This window comes from Pan paniscus, chromosome 2, assembly GCF_029289425.2.
Source record: "Pan paniscus chromosome 2, NHGRI_mPanPan1-v2.0_pri, whole genome shotgun sequence".
NCBI classification, from domain to species: Eukaryota; Metazoa; Chordata; class Mammalia; order Primates; family Hominidae; genus Pan; species Pan paniscus.
The window spans coordinates 47,124,181-47,143,917 of record NC_085926.1 but is presented as its reverse complement, the minus strand read 5'-3'; the positions used below and the strand labels follow the sequence as shown (position 1 = coordinate 47,143,917).

Here is a 19,737-nt window from a genome sequence, read left to right as displayed (position 1 = left end):
CCTCCTTGTAGCGTACATGAGTCTTCTTTCTGAGAGAGATATAGTTGTGAGTGCTATCTGAAGAGGCAGAAATGAGACAGTGTCAGAGGGATGAAATGACATAAAAATGTCTATACACGTGGGGGAATTGGCTATGCTGAATTACATTCATAGGGTAGAGTTAAATATAATAGTATGAACTAAATTTACAGAAGCTGTGCATGTTACAATGGGGTTAAAAGATGGAGTTTGTGAATATTAGACAAAAAATTTCTAGTTAAAATAATATACCATTTTTGTATCTCAAGCACTAATAATTTTATATTTGCTGTTTGGCACTAATAATCTTGTATTAGCTAAAATTTGGCACAATAGATCCAGGTATTTACAGCACAGGGAATATACAAAATATTAGCAATATATATTCTGTATTTTGATGGGCTTGACTTCAGAAGTTGTAACTAGAAAATTCTACATTTCAAACAGATATATTTTATCTGTGAATTCAGAAAAGGTTCTTTTCCTAAGAGGAATCCATACCCTAATAGTCCATGGGAGGGCTTGAAGGAGACACCATTTACTAAAACTGTAAGGAATGAATTGGTGAGGGGACACCAAGCATCACTAAGTCAAACAGTGGCTTTTCTCTGTAGGTCAGGGTTGAAGTTAGAAGAAGCCATTAATCTGGGCTCTCTAATAGCAATGTGAATAACAATAATTGTGCACACCCCCATAGATATCAGATAGCTTAACCATTAAAAGCCAGGTGGATATAACCATAATGACTGGCAAAGTCAGCATGGTAGCCAAGGGAACTTGCACAGATGGTTAAAAAGATAATTTTTATTTTATTTTTTTTTGAGACAGAGTCTCACTCTGTTGCCCAGGCTCCTGTGTAATGGTGCCATCTTGGCTCACTGAAACCTCCACCTCCCAGGTTCAAGCGATTCTCCTGCCTCAGCCTCTTGAGTAGCTGGGATTACAGGCGTGCACCAACATGCCCAGCTAATTTTTTTGTATTTTTAGTAGAGATGGGGTTTTGCAATGTTGGCCAGGCTGGCCTCCAACTCCTGGCCTCAAGTTGTCCACCTGCCTTGGCCTCCTAAAGTGCTGGGATTACAGGCATGAGCCACCACGCCCAGCCAAAATATACAACTATCTTAAAGACATCAGGGATAGTGTACTCCTTATATCCCCATTTAATTAACCAATACGACCCCCAAAAAACATCAGATGGATCCTGGAGAAAGACATTTGGACTACTGCAAACTCAGTCAAGTAGTAGTCCCAAATGCAGCTGCTGTGCCAGATGTGGTATACTGGCCTAGGCAGATTATCACAGCCTCAGGAAGATGATATATGGCGATTATTCTGGTGAGTGTGTTGTTTTCCTGCCCCTGCCAGATATGAGAATCAGAAACAGTTCACATTCACTTGGAATGGACAACAGTATACATTTCAGTGTTGCCCAAAGTTATCTTACCTCTCCTGCCTCTGTCAATCTATAAACTGAAGAAAAATAAATAATCTGGCTATCCTTCAGAATACTATATTCAGAATACTATAGGTCTGTTATATTGATGGCACTGTACTAAACTGATCAAATAAGTAATAAGTGGCTAGCATGATATAGTCCTTTGGAAGATTCATATGTTACAATGAATGGGAGATAAACCCTATGGCAATTCAGAGGCCCACCACATCAGTACATTTTTTTTTTTTTTTAGATGGAGTCTCGCTCTGTCACCCAGGCTGGAGTGCAGTGGCATGATCTCGGCTCACTGCAACCTCCACCTCCTGAGTTCAAGCGATTCTACTGCCTCAGCCTCCTGAGTAGCTGGGATTACAGGCGTGCACCACCACGCCTGGCTAATTTTTGTATTTTTAGTAGAGATGGGGTTTCACCATGTTGGTCAGGCTGGTCTCAAACTCCTGACCTCGTGATTCACCAGCCTTGGCCTCCCAAAGTGCTAGGATTACAGGTGTGAGCCACTGGGCCCAACCCAGTAAAATTTTTAGGGTCCCAGTAATCTGGGACATTTCCTCCAAAATAAAAAACAAATTATTGCATCTTCCACTTTCTACCACCAAGTAGAAAGCACCAGACATTGTCATAAACACTCAATATGCTCACTCTTTTTAACTTCAGCTACTCTAATAGGTGTGTAGTGGTATTTGTTCTGATTTAAATTTGCATTTCCTCTATGACTAATGATGTTGAGTATCTTTTTGTTTGCCATCAGTGCATCTTTGGTGAAGTTACTGTTCAAATCTTTTACCCATTGCAATGGACTGTTTGTGTCCCCTCAAAATTCATATGTTGACATCCTAATCCCCAAAGTGATAGTATTAGGAAGTAGGGCCTTTGGGAGGTATTTGGGTCATGAGGGTGGAGCCCTTGTGAATGGGATTAGTACCCTTCCTTTAAAAAGGAACCCTTATAAAAGACTACACATTGGGTGCAGTGTATACGGTCTGGGTGACGGGTGCACCAAAATCTCACAAATCACCACTAAAGAACTTACTCATGTAATCAAACACCACCTGTTTCCCAATAAACTATGGAAATACATTTTTTTAAGTTAGAAAATAAATAAAAAATAAAAAGGAACCCCAAGCCAGGTGCAGTGGCTCACACCTAGAATCCTGGCACTTTGGGAGGTTGAAGTGGGAGGACTGCTGGAGGCTGCAGTTCAAGACCAGCCTGGGCAACATAGTAAGACCCCATCTCTATTATTAAAAAAAAAGAGGCCGGGCGTGGTGGCTCACACCTGTAATCCCAGCACTTTGGGAGGCTGAGGTGGGCGGATTACGAGGTCAGGAGATCAAGACCATCCTGGCTAGCACAGTGAAACCCCATCTCTACTAAAAAATAGAAACAATTAGCCAGGCATGGTGGCAGGCGCCTGTAGTCCCAAATACTTGGGAGGCTGAGGCAGGAGAATGGCGTGAACCCAGGAGGCAGAGATTGCAGTGAGCCAAGATCATGCCACTGCACTCCAGCCTGGGCGACAGAGCGAGACTCCGTCTCAAAAAAAAAAAAAAAAAAAAAAGAAAAGGGGGCTGGGCTCAGTGGCTTATGCCTGTAATCCCAGCACTTTGGGAGGCTGAGGCAAGCGGATCACCTGAGGTCAGGAGTTCAAGACCAGCCTGACCAACATGGTGAAACCCCCTCTCTACCAAAAATACAAAAATTAGCCGGGCATGGTGGTGTGCACCTGTAATCCCAGCTACTTGGGAGGCTGAGGCAGGAGGATCGCTTGAACCTGGGAGGCGGAGTTTGCAGTCAGCCGAGATCGTGCCACTGCACTCCAGCCTGGGTGACAGAGCGAGAGTCCATCTCAAAAAAAATAATAATAAGAAGAAAGGGATCCCAGAGAGTGTCTGTTTCTGCCATATGAGATACAGTGAGAACATAGTAGTCTGCAATCAGAAGAGGGCCCTCACCAGAACATGAACATGCTGGCACCAAAATCTCAGACTTCCTAGCCTCCATAGCTATGAGAAATAAATTTCTGTTGTTTAAGCCACCCAGTCTATGGTAATTTGTCATAGCAGCCTGAACCAACTAAGAGTTGTGTGAACATATTTGTAATAGCTGCTTGGAAGTATTTGTATGCTAGGCCAGGTGTGGGGGCTCCCGCCTATAATCCCTGCACTTTGGGAGGCTGAGGTGGGTGGATCACTTGAGGCCAGGAGTTCAAGACCAGCTTGGCCAATATGGCGAAACCCCATTTCTGCTAAAAATACAAAAATTAGCTGGGAGTGGTGGCGCATACCTGTAATCCCAGCTACCTGGGGGGCTGAGGCACGAGATTCATTTGAACACAGGAGGTGGAGGTTGCAGTGAGCTGAGATTGTGCCACTGCACTGCAGCCCAGGAAACAGTGCAAGATGCTCTCAAAAAAATAAATAAATAAATAAAAGGCCCGGCGCGGTGGCTCACGCCTGTAATCCCAGCACTTTGGGAGGCTGAGGTGGGCGGATCTCAAGGTCAGGGGTTCAAGAACAGCCTGACCAACATGGTGAAACCCCCGTCTCTACTAAAAATACCAAAATTAGCCGGATGTGATGGTGTGAACCTGTAATCCCAGCTACTCAGGAGGCTGAGGCAGAATTGCTTGAACCCAGGAAGCGGAGGTTGGCAGTGAGCTGAGATTGCACCTTTGCACTCCAGCCTAGGCGACAGAGTGAGACTCCGTCTCAAAAACAAACAAACAAAAAAAAGTATTTGTTTGTCTACTAAAGTCAACATCTGGGCTCTTCAAAGGCAGTTTCTATTACCTGTTTTGTTTTCTCCTGTGTATGGATCACACTTTCATGTTTTTTGCTCATCTTGTAACTTCGTGTTACAAAGTGGACATTTTAAATAATATATTGTAAGGCCGGGCATGGTGGCTCACGCCTGTAATCCCAGCACTTTGGGAGGCCGAGGCGGGCAGATCACGAGGTCAGGAGTTTGAGACCAGCCTGGCCAACATGGTGAAACCCCATCTCTACTAAAAATACAAAAATTAGCCAGAGGTGGGAGTTGTAGCTGATGTGAGTCAGGGAACCAAGTTCCAGCCCAACTTGGTCTTCTTCATACCCTGTTCCATGATTATGACTTGATAAAAGAAAAAGAAAAATATAAATCTTTTTTTTTTTTTTTTTGACAGAGGAGGCTGAGGCAGGAGAATTGCTTAAACCTGGGAGGTGGAGGTTGCAGTGAGCCGAGATCATGCCACTGCACTAAGTCTGGGTGACAGAGCAAGACTCTGTCTCGGAAAATAATAATAACAATAATAATATATTGTAGCAAGTCCATGTCCTGATCTCTATTCTCACTCTCTCCCACCCACCATCCTCCCCTCTAGACTTTTGCTGTTGTTTCCTTGTTTTCTTCTGTTAACCAAAAGGAAAAAAACTGAGGAAAAATTAACTAAGTACAGAGTCTGTTTGGGCCAAGTTAATGGACTACAACCCAGGAGCATAGATTCAAGTTGCCCTGAATATACGCTCTGATTAACAGCAGTTATAAGTGGGTTTTTAAAGGAATATAGAAGAGGCAATTTCTAAGTTGCTTATCAAGAATTTATGTTAGGGCCGGTCATGGTGGCTCACCTCTGTAATCTCAGCACTTTTGGAGGCTAAGGTGGACAGATTACCTGAGGTCAGGAGTTTGAGACCAGCCTGGCCAACATGGTGAAACCCGGTCTCTACCAAAAATACAAAAACTACTGGGGCATGGTAGCATATGCCTGTAATCCCAGCTACTCAGGAGGCTGAGGCAGAAGAATTGCTTGAACCCGGGAGGCGGAGGTTGCAGTGAGCCGAGAACGCAACACTGTACTCCAACCTGGGCAACAGGATGAGACTCTTGTCTCAAAAAAAATAAAAAAAGAATTTATGTTAAAGTAATATAAGCTATTGATTGGCTGTACATTGTTCTTTATATCACAAATTCCAGGAACAGGAAGATAATGGCTGAGGCTGGGCATAGTGGCTCACACCTGTATTTTCAGCACTTTGGGAGGCTGAGGCAGGTGGATCACTTGAGCCCAGGAGTTGAGACTAGCCTGGGCAACATGGGGATACCCCATCTCTACAAAAAATACAAAAATTAGGGCCGGGCACGGTGGCTCACACCTGTAACTCCAGCACCTGAGATCAGGAGTTTGAGACCAGCCAGTCCAACATGGTGAAACCCTGTCTCTACTAAAAATACAAAAATTAGCCAGGCGTGGTGGCATGCACCTGTGGTCCCAGCTACTCAGGAGGCTGAGGCAGGAGAATTGCTTGAACCCAGGAGGTGGAGGCTGCAGTGAGCTGAGATGGTGTCACTGCACTCCAGCCTGGGCAACAGACTGAGACTCCGTCTCAGAAAAACAAAAGGAAAATTAGCCAGGTGCATGCCTGTAGTCTCAGCTACTCAGGAGGCTGAGGCAGGAGGATTGCTTGAGTCCAGGAGGTCAAGGCTGCAGTGAGCTGTGATTGCACAACTGCACTCCAGCCTAGGTGACAGAGTGAGACCCTGTCAAAAGAAAGATAAAAAAAGATAATGGGTGAGGCAGTCAGGAACCTATAGGGAAGAAAAGAAATAACAGGCCAGGCACGGTGGCTCACATCTGTAATTCCGGCACTTTGGGAGGCTGAGGTGGGAAGATCACGAGGTCAGGAGATTGAGACCATCCTGGCCAACATGGTGAAACCCCGTCTCTACTAAAATACAAATAATTAGCCGGGTGTGGTGGTGCACACCTGTAGTCCCAGCTACTAAGGAGGCTGAGGCAGGGCAATTGCTTGAACCTGGGAGGTGGAGGTTGCAGTGAGCCGAGATCACGCCACTGCACTCCAGCCTGGCAACGGAGCAAGACTCTGTCTCAAAAAAAAAAAAAAAAAAAAAGAAAGAAATAACAAAATGCCTTTAAACCATTGTCCCCAGGCATGAGTGCAGGAGTGTGTGGCTGAAGTCCCATATTCATGTGTGTTTTTTTTTTTTTTTTTTTTTTTTTGAGACAGGATCTGTCTCTGTTGCTCAGGCTGGAGTGCAGTGGCGCGATGTTGGCTACTGCAACCTTTGCCTCCCCAGCTCAAGCAATCCTCCTACCTCGGCCTCCTAAGTAGCTGGGACTACAGGTGCATGCCACCATGCCTGGCTAATTTTTTTGTGTTTTTTGTAGAGATAGAGTTTTGCCATATTGCCCAGGCTGGTCTTGAACTCCTGAGCTCAAGTGATCTGCCCACCTCAGCATTCCAAAGTGCTAGGATTCCAGGTGTGAGCCATGGCGCCTGACCACTCATGTCTCTTTATGCCTGATAAGTTTTGCATACCTCATGTAGCTCAGACCGCTCTGATTTTTTTTCTCATTTCTCTCTTTTGATTGAAATCTTTCTCTTCTGAAAGCATTGATGTTCAACATTTTAGATGTATGTTTCTCCCATGTAGCTGGGAAGGCTCATTCCCAGGTAACCTTGTTCCATGTCAGAGGAAGAGAGGAGAGGTATTGTGGCTTATGAACTTAGTGATGTCTCAATGCTGAATTGATTAACAAAAAAAAGAGACAGAGCAATGGGACGTTGGTCAGGCCATCCGCTTACAAGGAAGCTGCAGAATATTGGATTCTTTCTAAGCATCTAACTATCATAATTCATTTTCTGTTGTTGACCTTAGTTATCTAAAAGTACAAAGCATAATCAGCTTAAGAATAAAAAATATGATGCAAGTAAGGACAATTATTGACAAAACAACTTGAAATCCAGGTCTGAAAAGTGTTCTTATTTCTAAAAGTACCAGGCCAGGTGCAGTGGCTTATGCCTATAATTCCAGAACTTTGGGAGGCCAACGCAGGAGGATCACTTGAGGTCAGGAGTTTGAGAATAGCCTGGGTGACATAGAAAGATCCTATCTCTATAAAATAAAAATAGGCCAGGCTCAGTGGCTCACGCCTGTAATCCCAGAATTTTGGGAGGGCGAGGCGGGCGGATCACGAAGTCAGGAGATCGAGACCATTTTGGCTAACGTGGTAAAATCCCGTCTCTACTAAAAATACAAAAACAAAATTAGCCAGGCATGGTGGCAGTCGCCTATAGTCCCAGCTATTCGGGAGGCTGAGGCCGGAGAATGGCATGAACCCAGGAGGCGGAGTTTGCAGTGAGCCAAGATCGCACCACTGCATTCCAGCCTGGGTGACAGAGCAAGACTCTATCTCAAAAAAATAAATAAAAATAAATAAAATAAAAAATTAGCCAGGTGAAGTGGCATCCACCTGCAGTCCGTTACTCATGGGGCTGAGGCAGGAGGATCACTCAAGCTCAGGAATTTAAGGCTACAGTGAGCTATAATCATGACACTGCATTACAGCCTGGGTAACAGAGCCAGACTCTATCTCTAAAAAAAATTTTTTTAAACAAATAAATGTAACCAAATAAATATTTCATCTATTCCTTGTACTAGTCTGAAAAATAAGGTATTGAAGATCTCTGCTGTTGAAGATGCCCACTGAGGCAGGGCTGCCTGATATGGTTCCTTCTAACATGTTGGAAAGAGTCCCCTATTTGATGTTTTTGTATTTAAAAAATCTCCAGGTTGGAGACTGTGATCTTTGATGGTCTTATATTCTGGGAGCTCACTGTTAAAATAATCCTTAGGCTGGGTGTGTGGCTTGCACCTGTAATCCCAGCATTTTGGGAGACCGAGGCAGGTGGATTACTTGATGTCAGGAGTTTGAGACCAGCCTGGCCAATGGTGAAACTCTGTCTCTACTAAAAATACAAAAAATTAGCTGGGTGTGGTGGTGTGCGCCTGTAATCCCAGCTATTCAGGAGGCTGAGGCAGGTGAATCGCTTGAACCTGGGAGGTGCAGGTTGCAGTGAGCCAAGATCGCACTACTACATTCCAGCCTGGGTGACACAGCAACACTCCATCTGGAAAAAAAAAAAGAAAAATCCTTCATTAATCCTTAATTTTAGTGAGAAGCTTACAAGCCCTTAGCAAAAACAAAGAATATCACCTTTAAGGAGAGCTGGTTCATAGGCTCCTTCATCCTAGGCACATGGACCTTCCCATTACTATTTCAAAGGGAGAAAGAAACCTGATGTTTTCCAAACCAGGTAGAATGTAAGTCAAGCAAATGGAAGAGCCTTAAGCCAGGGAAAGTTAAAAGTTTGCATAAGCTTTGCCAATTGATTCTTTTATTATGCGATTTGTGTTTTCCACCACTCTGGAAGACTAAGGGTGGTATGTACAATGGAAATGCTGATCCATCTTATTGATTGATTGATGGAGTTTTGCTCATTCACCCAGGCTGGAGTGCAGTGGCGCCATCTCAGCTCACTGCAACCCCTGCCTTCCAGTTTCAAGTGATTCTCCTGCCTCAGCCTCCCGAGTAGCTGGGATTACAGGTGCCCGCCACCACACCCGGCTAATTTTTGTATTTTTAGTATAGATGGGGTTTCACCATGTTGGCCAGGCTGGTCTCGAACTCCTGACCTCGTGATCCGCCCGCCTCAGCTCCCTAAGGTGCTGGGATTACAGGTGTAAGCCACCGCGCCCAGCCAACCCATCCAATTTCAATCAGCTTTGATGACACAAGATAAGCTTTCTAGAGACTTTTATAATTTGTTACTTTTTTTTCCCAATCTCTTTCTTTCCTCAACCTTCTATATCCATTCAGTTTTTTTTTTTTTTTTTCCTGAGATGGAGTTTCGCTCTTGTTGCCCAGGCTGGAGTGCAATGGCACGATCTGGGCTCACCGCAACCTCTGCCTCCCAGATTCAAGCGACTCTCCTGCCTCAGCCTCCTGAGTAGCTGGGATTACAGGCATGCGCCACCATGCCTGGCTAATTTTGTATTTTTAGCAGAGACGGGGTTTCTCCATGTTGGTCAGGCTGGTCTCAAACTCCCGACCTCAGGTGATCCGTCTGCCTCAGCTTCCCGAAGTGCTGGGATTACAGGTGTGAGCCACTGCACCTGGCCTCCATTTAGTTTTATCTATCATTCTTTCTTATCCTTTCAACTTAAAATAATCTTTAGGAATCTCTAGACAAAAGTACTTTTCCTTTAAGAAAAACTACATTCTCATGCCTTCTTTATAATCTTCTTTACCAAAGACACATTTGGTTTTTAAATGCTGTGTACACAGAATTGTTTCTCTTATAGCTAGAAATTTTTTTTGTTTGTTTTTGAGACAGAGTCTTGCTCTCCCAGGCTGGAGTGCAGTGGCGCAATCTCTGCTTACTGCAGCCTCCACCTACTAGGTTCAAGCGATTCTCCTGCCTCAGCCTCCCAAGTAACTGGGATTATGGGATTACAGGCACCTGCCACCACTCCCAGCTAATTTTTTTATTTTAGTAGAGACGGGGTTTCACCATGTTGGCCAGGCTGGTCTCGAACTCCTGACCTCAGGTGATCCACCTGCCTCGGCCTCCCAAAGTGCTGGGATTACAGGCACGAGCCACCAGGCCCAGCCTAGTAGTTTTAATATATATATTTACTATAATTTTAACTTTTAGTAACCTAATTTCTAGTGAAAAACCTAGAAAGTAATTTTGAACTTTTTTTTATCAATATTTGTAGATGAAAATTACTTCATAATTTTTTAAAGATGTTTCTTCCATTTTTATTAACAGATTGAAATATATTTAGCTTTGTTAAACCATAAAGACAACAAAGTATATAAGCTTAAGCTTAAAAGACTAAGTATCATTAATATTGATTAATATTTTATCCCAGAGCTTGGGCCACTAGCTATAACCTGCCCTGCAGCTGGTAGGCCTAGGCAAGCCACTGTGCCTGGCCTGGTTACCTTTAGAAACACTTTTTTTTTTTTTTTTTTTTTTGAGACAGGGTCTCGCTCTGTCACCCAGGCTGGAGTGCAGTGGCACAGTCTCGGCTCACTGCAGCCTCTGCCTCCCGGGTTCAAGCGATTATCCTGCCTTAGCCTCCCAAGAAGTAGCTGGGATTACAGGCATGCACCACCACACCTGGCTAATTTTTGTATTTTGAGTAGAGACAGGGTTTCACCATGTTGGCCAGGCTGGTCTTCAACTCCTGGTGTCAAGTGATCCACTCACCTTGGCCTCCCAAAATGTTGGGATTACAGGTGTGAGCCACCACGCCTGGCCAGAAACACTTTTCAGATACGGATTTCAGATTGTTTTGTTAATAATTGTCCTTATTTGCATAGTTTTTGCTTTTTGAGACAGGGTCTCACTCTGTTGCCCAGGCTGGAGGGCAGTGACACAATCTTGGCTCACTGCAACCTACACCTCCCAGGCTCAAGTGATCATCTGACCTCAGCTTCCCTAGTAGCTGGGGCTATAGGCGCATACTACCACACCCACCTGCCATTACACCTGGCTAATTTTTTATATTTTTTGTAGAGACAGGGTTTCTCCATGTTGCCGAGCTGGTCTCCTGGACTCAAGCGATCTGCCCGCATCGGCCTCCCAAAGTGCTGGGATTATAGGCATGAGCCACTGTACCCAGGCCGTATTTTTTATTCTTAAATTGATTATGCTTTATATTTCTAGATGTCTAAAGTCAACAACAAAAAACTAAAAGATTAAATTGATATCTCAGCATTTTAACTTACTTAGAAATGACTCAGACACTTTATGATTATCTATTACATAATTTAACATAACATTACTTCAAGATACACAGTTCAAAGACATATGCATGCTATGGACATACATATGTCTTCAAAGGTCTCACCATGGTCACCTGTCCAGGTCCCAAAATATATATATATTTTTTTGAGACAGAGTGTCACTGTGTTGCTCTGGCTGGAGTCCAGTGGCATAATCTTGGATCATTGCAAACTCCACCTCCCGGGTTCAAGTGATTCTCGTGCCTCAGCCTCCCAAGTAGCTGGGATCACAGGCATGTGCCACCACACCTGGCTAACTTCGGTATTTTTAGTAGAGGGGGGTTTCGCCATGCTGGCCAGGCTGGTCTCAAACTCCTGATCTCAAGCAATCCACCCACCTTGGCCTCCCAAAGTGCTGGGATTACAGGTGTGAACCACCACTCCTGGCCTGAATCACTCTCTTATGTGTCTCAGACTGCCTCTAATCACCAGGTAGCAGTAGGGTTCTCAAGTTATCAGGGTTACCAGTTCCTTATTTATGCCTTTCTGGATAAGTAAGTGTCCCTAAAATGTTCTTTTAGTGAGGAATGCCCTGTAAGTCTGCTTTGTGTCCTAGGCAACAGTCCTGACATCTCTGCACAGTCTCTAGTCACCTAGACCAGCTGAATGGTTCAGACAGAGTCATTGTCTCATCTCTTCAGGGTAATATAATTCACCCTCATGCACTCTTTGGTTTTGAAATAACAGGAATTGGTTATTTCATTGGAATGAAAAGACAAGTCTGAATTATAAGAAATAGAAAGCAGTTGCAATTTCAAAGGCATGCTAGGTAGTTTTAGGCTATAAGAAGTGAAACCACTTGTATTAGTTCTTTCTTACATTGCTATAAATAAATACCTGAGACTAGGTAATTTATAGACAAAAGAGGCTTATTTTGCTCATGGTTCTGCAGGCTGTACAGGAAGGATGGCAGCATCTGCTTCTGAGAAGGTCTCAGGAGGCTTTTACTCATGGTGAAAGGCAAAGCAGGAGCCAGCATTTTATATGGCAGGAGCTAGACCAAGAGAGAGGGTGGGGAGGTGCTACACACTTTTAAACAACCAGATGTTGTGAGAACTCACAAGGGGGCATGGTACTAAGCAATTCATGAGAAACCATCCCCATAATCTAATCACCTCCTACCAGGCCCTACTTCTAACACTGGGGATTCGACATGAGATTTAGTGGGGACACAGACCCAAATCATATCATTCCACCCCTGGCCCCACTAAATCTCATGTCCCTCTCACATTGCAAAATACAATTATGTGTTCCCAATAGTCCCTCAGAGTCTTAACTTATTCCAGCATTAACTCAGAAGTCCAAAGACTCATCTGAGACAAGGCTAGTCCCTTCTCCCACCTCAGCCTCCCGAGTAGCTGGGACCACAGGCGTGTGCCACCATGCCCAGCTAATTTTTGCATTTTTAGTAGAGATGGGGTTTCACCATGTTGGTCAGGCTGGTCTTGAACTCCTGATCTCAGGTGATCCACCCGCCTTGGCCTCCCAAACTGCTGGGATTACAGGTGTGAGCCACTGCACCTGGCCTGGTATTTTACGTTTAATGTATTGTTAGATTTATCAGGCGTGGTGGCTCATGCCTACAGATGTGATTACAATCCTAGCCTTTTGGGAAGCTGAAGTGGGTAGATCACTTGAGCCTAGGAGTTTGATACCACCCTGGGCAACATGGCAAAATGCCATCTCTACAAAAACAAAAACAAAAGAAAAAAACAACCAACCAAATCAAACAAAACAAAACAAAAACTAGCTAGGCGTGGTGGCTTGTGCCTATAGTCCCAGCTACTCAGGAGGCCGAGGTGGGATTCCTTGAGCCCAGGAGGCAGAGGTTACAGTGAGCCATGAGACTCGCTCTGGCCTGGGTGACAGACCAAGACCCTGTCTCAAAAAAAAAACAACAACAAAAAAACAAGGCCGGATGCAGTGGCTCACGCCTGTAATCGCAACACTTTGGGAGGATGAGGCGGGCGGATCACTTGAAGTCAGAAGTTTGAGACCAGCCTGTCCAACATGGTGAAACCCCATTTCTACTAAAAATACAAAATTAGCCAGGCGTGGTGGGGCATGCCTGTAATCCCTGCTACTCGGGAGGCTGAGGCAGGAGAATCACTTGAATCCAGGAGGTGGAGGTTGCAGTGAGCCGAGATCATGCCATTGCAGTCCAGCCTGGGCAACAGGAGCAAAACTCCGTCTCAAAACAAACAAACAAACAAATATAGATATATAGATAGATGTGGGGGTGGGGGAGACAGTTGGATTCAATTTGCTAAAATTGTGATTAAACATTTTGTATCTATGTTAATGAAGGACATTGGTATATAGTTTTTTTCTTATAGCATCATTTTTTTTTCTTTTTTTTTGAGACAGTTTTATTTTGTCACCCAGGCTGGAGAGCCGTGGCGCCATCAGCTCACTGTAACCTCAAACTCCTGGGCTCAAGGGATCCTCCTACCTTAGTCTCCCAAGTTGCTGGAAAAATAGGTGCACACCACACACCCAGTTATTTTTCCAAATTGGCTGTATAATTTTGCATTTCCATCAGCAATGTATGAGGGTTCCACTTGCTCCAAATCCTTGTCAATATTTGGTATTTTCAGTTTTTTTTTTTTTTTTTGAAACGGAGTCTTGCTCTGTCACCCAGGCTGGAGTGGAGTGGCATGATCTCGGCTCACTGAGACCTGTTGTTGACCAAATACACACATTGAAAAATGTAATTCAAGAGTGGGATATCAGATTCTTGGCTTATAACTAATGATCAAGATTGTACAATGAGCAATAGTCAGATTATTCCTTTCAATGGTTCTTATGGCATCTAAATTACTGATTAATCCATCAATCAATCATAAATTGTGATTAAAATTATCAAATGAATTTTCAGCATTGAAAACTGTTGTGTGAAACATGTCTAACCAGAGAAGTAACATCCTATAAACACTACTTTAGCTAAATTGTTTTAAAGTATTATAAATAAAGTGAATTTCAGAGTAAAAATAAGGTACGTTTTCTGAGCAATAATCAATAAGTTAATCAATAATTTCTTAATTTGCAAATTTGTTTCTTATTTCAGGATTTGGAATATAGTGTGAGGGTTTTTTTGTTTGTTTTTTTTTTTTGTTTGTTTTTAAGACGGAATCTTACTCTGTTGCCCAGGCTGGAGTGCAGTGGTGTGATCTTGGCTCACTCAACCTCTGCCTCCTGGGTTCAAGTGATTCTTCTTCCTCAGCCTCCCGACTAGCTGGGATTACCAGCGCGTGCCATGCCCGGCTAATTTTTGTATTTTTAGTAGAGACAGGGTTTTGGCATGTTGGCCAGGCTGGTCTCAAACTCCTGACCTCAGATGATTCGCCTGCCTTGGCCTCCCAAAGTGGTGGGATTATGGGCGTGAGCCACTGCGCCCGGCCTAATTTCTTAATAGATATCTAAATACATATGCATATACTATGTATTTATTTTTTGAGACATGGTCTTGCTCTGTTGTCCAGACTGGAGTGCAGTGGCGCGATCTTGCCTCACTGCAGCCTCCATCTCCTGGGCTCAAGCAATCCGCCCACCTCAACCTCTTGAGTAGCTGGGACTATAGGTGTATGACCCTATACCCAGCTAATTTTTTATTTTTAGTAGATATGAAGTCCTGTTATGTTGCCCAGGCTGGTGTCCAACTCCTGAGCTCAAGTGATCCTCCTACATCGGCCTCCCAAAGTTCTGGGATTACAGTTGTGAGCCACCATGTCTGGCAAACTCAATTCTTTTTAATGACAGTATAATACTCCTCTGTATGGATGTTACAAAATATATTCACCCATTCCCTTATTTATGAGCATTCACTTCATTTCTCCCACCACAAATTATACCATTAATTTGTACATTTAGTCTATGTACGAGTGCTTTTATTTCCGTGAACCAAAATTTTAGAAATAGAATTTGCTGGGTCAAAGGACGCACACACATAGTTGTTACGGAATAATAAATAGATATAAATAACATTCATTACATCTAGTGTAGACAAAATAACAAAACAAATATCTGTCCACTTACTAACTAGTTTAAGAAATACAAATTTACCTGTGCTCTGAGGCCTCCTGGGTGTCCCCTATATAATCCCTTTTCCTGTTCAGAAAGGAAAACCAAACCAAACCAAAACTATCCTAAAATTTTTCTTTACCTTTCTCTTGGTTATAGTTTTCCCATATTTAATTCTCAACACCATCTGTTGTTTAATTTTGACTCTTAAAACTTTACATAAATGGAAAAACATTCTATGCCTTTTATTTCCTGTTCATTATTATGTCCCCAAGACTTTACCATTTTGGTAGGCATAGCTAAAAATTTCAGTTATGGCCAGGCTTGGTGGCACATGCTTGTAATCCCAATGCTTTGGGACACCAGTGTGGGAAGATCACTTGAGGCCAGGAGTTCAAGACCAACCTGGGCAACATAGCGAGACCCTGTTTCTAAAAAAACTAAAAAACAATTATACATCAGCACCATAAGACAGGGGAAAAAAAAAATCCAGGCATGGTGGAGTACACCTGTGGTCCCAGCTACTTGGGTGACTGAGGTGGGAAGATCGCTTGAGCCCAAGTGTTTGAGGTGATACTCCTGCCTCAGCAACAAATGCAGACCCTGCCTTTTAAGCTGTTTAATAGTAGTTCATTATATATACTATAGTTGATAGACATTTGCCCATTTGCCAATACTGCTATGGACATTCCTAGACATGTCTTTTGGTGTATATTTGCAAGAGTTTTAATTTGTATATCTAAGAACAATTGTTGGGTTTTAAGATATGCCCATATGCAACTCTACTAGGTAATGCCAACCAACTTGTCTTCCAAAATGATTGTATCAATTAACACTCTGACCAGCACCCTGATTTCCCTGAAACAGCTTTTCAAATGTTTCCTGGACATTAATTTTTCCTCTTCTGAGGTATTTACCAATTTAAAAAGCTGGGTTGTCTTTCTCTTATTCACTTACATTAGTTCTATATATATCCTAGATCAGTGCTGTCCAAGAGAAATAAAATGGAAGTCACAAATGTGATTTTAAATTTTCTAGAAGCCACATAAAGAGGTGAAATGGTTTTTTGTTGAGACAGGATCTTGCTCTGTTGCCCAGGCTGGAGCGCAGTGGCATAATCTCAGCTCACTGCAAACTCTGCCTCCCAGGTTCAAGCGATTCTCATGCTTCAGCCTCCCAAATAGCTGGGACTACAGGTGCATGCAACCATGCCTAGCTAATTTTTGTATTTTTAGTAGAGAAGGGGTTTCACCATGCTGGCCAGGCTGATCTCGAACTCCTGACTTCAAGTGATCCGCCCACCTCAGCCTCCCAAAGTGCTAGGATTATAGGTGTGAGCCACCATGCCTGGCCTTTTTTTTTTTTTTTTTTTTAAAGAGACAGAGTCTTGCTTTGTGATCTAGGCTGGTGTACAGTGGCAAGATCATTGCTCACCGTAACTTTGAACTCCTGGGCTCAAGAGATCCTCCCACTTCAGCCTCCTGACTAGCTGGGACCACAGGCATGTGCCATGATGTCTGGCTAATTTTTTTGAGATGGAGTCTTGCTCTGGCTGGAGTGCAGTGGCGTGATCTCGGCTCACTGCAACCTCCGCCTCCCGAGTTCAAGTGATTCTCCTGCCTCAACCTCCTAAGTAGCTGGGATTACAGGCACATGCCAGCATGCCCGGGTAATTTTTGTATTTTTAGTAGAGATGTGGTTTTGCCATGTTGGGCAGGCTGGTCTTGAACTCTTGACCTCAGGTGATCTGCCCATCTCAGCCTCCCAAAGTGCTAGGATTACAGGTGTGAGCCACCGCACCCAGCCAATTTTTTTTGTATTTTAGGTAGAGATGGGGTTTCATCATGTTGTCCAGGGTGGTCTTGAACCCCTTAGTTAAAGCAATTCACCTGCCTGAGCCTCCCAAAGTGCTGGGATTACAGGCGTGAGCCACCATACCTGGCCTAAGTTTTATTTTCTTGTCCATTTTGCACTCTTTAAAACTGAAATGTATTCCCCCTGCCTCAGCCTCCCAAGTAGCTGGGACTATAGGTGTGCACCACCACAGCTGGCTAATCTCTTTTGTTTTTTGTAGAGCTGGGAGGGAGTCTGGCTATGTTGCACAGGCTGGTCTTAAACTCCTGGTCTCAAGCAATCCTTCCACCTCAGCATCTCAAAGTGCTGGGATTACAGGCGTGAGCCACCATGCTCGGCCTTTTTTTTGTATTTTTCTTTATTCTATTTTCTTCTGTTAATTTGGAAAAGCAGTTACCCTACATATTTTATCTTATACACTTAAAAGAGTAAAGGTTAAAGTTAATCAGTATTTTTACCCACTTCCCAAACAATACCAGGACCTTGGAAAACTTCAACTCCAACCATCACTCCACTCATCCTGCTTCTAAATATATGACTTTGTTGTCCAGAGTATCAGTTCCATCTTGCTTTACCTTATTAACCACACAAATTACTTACTATTACTTTGTATGGTAAAAAGTTTTTAGTTTTAACCACTTATTTACTAATATTTTTATCATTCCTTCTTGTATAAGGGATCATTTCTTTCTTTTTTATAAAATTATTTACTATGTAAAATTAAAAAAAATTTTTTTCAGCACCTGACACTCCCAGTGTGGGCTGAGATGCTGAGGCTAGGATCATTTCTTGTTGGTGGCAAACTCCAGATTTTTTTGTCTGAAAATGTCTTGAATCAGATAACCTGGCTGAAATCCTGGTTTTATCATTTCTTAGTCATGTGACTCTAGATATGCACCATAACCTCTGGAATCATTGGTTTATTCATCTGCAAAACTGGTAATCTCGAGTACATTCATTCTCTGCTGGGTAAGACAAGTTTGGGAGGGAAGATGCACTGAGAAGCTCCTGAGCAGATGAGTTCTCTAGAAGAACGCCAAGATCCAAAGCAAAACAGAATAAAAGATACACCATAATCACCTCTCTGAATGTTTGAAAACTGTAGGGAGGCTGGGCGCCGTGGCTCATGCCTGTAATCCCAGCACTTTGGGAGGCTGAGGCGGGTGGATCACAAGGTCAGGAGTTCAAGACCAGCCTGGCCAAGATGGTGAAACCCCGTCTCTACTAAAGATACAAAAAATTAGCTGGGTATGGTGGCGCGCGTCTGTAATCCCAGCTACTCAGGAGGCTGAGGCAGGAGAATCACTTGAACCCAGGCAGTAGAGGTTGCAGTGAGCTGAGATTGTGCCACCGCACTCCAGCCTGGGCGACAGAGTGAGATTCCATCTCAAAAAAAAAAAAAAAAATAGAAAAAGAAAATTGTAGGGAAGACAAGGTTAACGCATATTGAAAAAAAAATTACCTAATAACAATATTCCTGTATACTTGAGAGTCACAGTGCATGGTTCTTTTTAGTCAGTCTTTTCAAATCCAGTGAAATAGCTGCTTGTAGGAGTTTACAAAAGAGACTTTACAGAAGAGAGTGCCTGACTGGAAGTCATCAACTTGTTAGCCAACTCCAACAATCTATTTTTAACAGAAAAATCCAATGTGAACACTAAGAAAAAGAATTGGTATTCCATGGATGAGCCTGAAAAAAAAGAAAAAGGAATTGGTAAAAAGGAAAAGTATTAATCAAAAAGTAAGCTTTTCAGAAGTAACAAAGTAGTTATTCATTCAACACTTGCTACCTACAGCCTCAAACACTATAAAATAGGAAAGACAGATTGCTTCTGCCTACAACAAACTTATAAAGTTGGTAAGATAGATATATTATGTAATTAAAATCTGTTAACAAAGCAATATGTAACAGAAAGATTATCTGTATAGGAAAAACAACTACAGAGTATAATAATACTATGTAGGAGGGTGCTGACTTGATACAAATAACATCTAATAGGAATTATAGGAGGTGGAGCTCAATGTAGGTTGTGCATTGTTTTCTAGATTCTTCTTGCCTTGTGTTGGGATGTGCAGAATGAATAGGAATAAAAATAAGTTGTAATTAGGCTGGGTGCGGTAGCTCATTGTTGTAAAATAAGTTGTAAAATAAAAATAAGTTGTAATTAGGCTTGGGACGCTGAGGTGGGTGGGTCACAAGGTCAGGAGATCGAGACCATCCTGGCTAACACGGTGAAACCCCGTCTCTACTAAATATCCAAAAAATTAGCCGGGCATGGTGGCGGGTGCCTGTGGTCCCAGCTACTTGGGAGGCTGAGGCAGGAGAATGGCATGAACCCGGGAGGCGGAGCTTGCAGTGAGCTGAGATGGCACCACTGCACTCCAGCCTGGGCGACAGAGCAAGACTCCATCTCAAAAAAAAAAAAAAAAAAAAAAGTTGTAATTACAGTAGTCCCCACCTTATCTACAAGGGATAGGTCCCAAGACCCCTGGTGGATGCCTGGAACCCTAAATATACTTTGTTTTTTCCTATACATACATACTTATGATGTTTAATTTATAAATTAGGCACACTAAGAGATTAACAGTAGTTAATAAAACAGTTATAACAATATAACAAAACTTATGTGAATGAGTAATTTATTCTAAATTATGCTGCCTTTATTCTGTATACTGACTAAATCTAAATCTTCAATTGTATTGAGCCTCATATATCTACCTAAATTTATAAGGTAGCCAATTTTTTGTTGTA

The 19,737-nt window shown here is 43.0% G+C and overlaps 1 long non-coding RNA gene across 2 annotated transcripts in view; it reads right to left on the bottom strand.

The window, feature by feature from the left end:
• Positions 1-19,737, bottom strand: part of LOC134729893 (uncharacterized) — an 84,192-nt gene that overhangs the window by 60,640 nt on the left and 3,815 nt on the right. For both annotated transcript variants that reach the window (XR_010111424.1, XR_010111425.1), the window contains exon 2: positions 18,448-18,675. This is a non-coding gene — a long non-coding RNA (uncharacterized LOC134729893). The remainder of the gene's footprint in view (positions 1-18,447; positions 18,676-19,737) is intronic.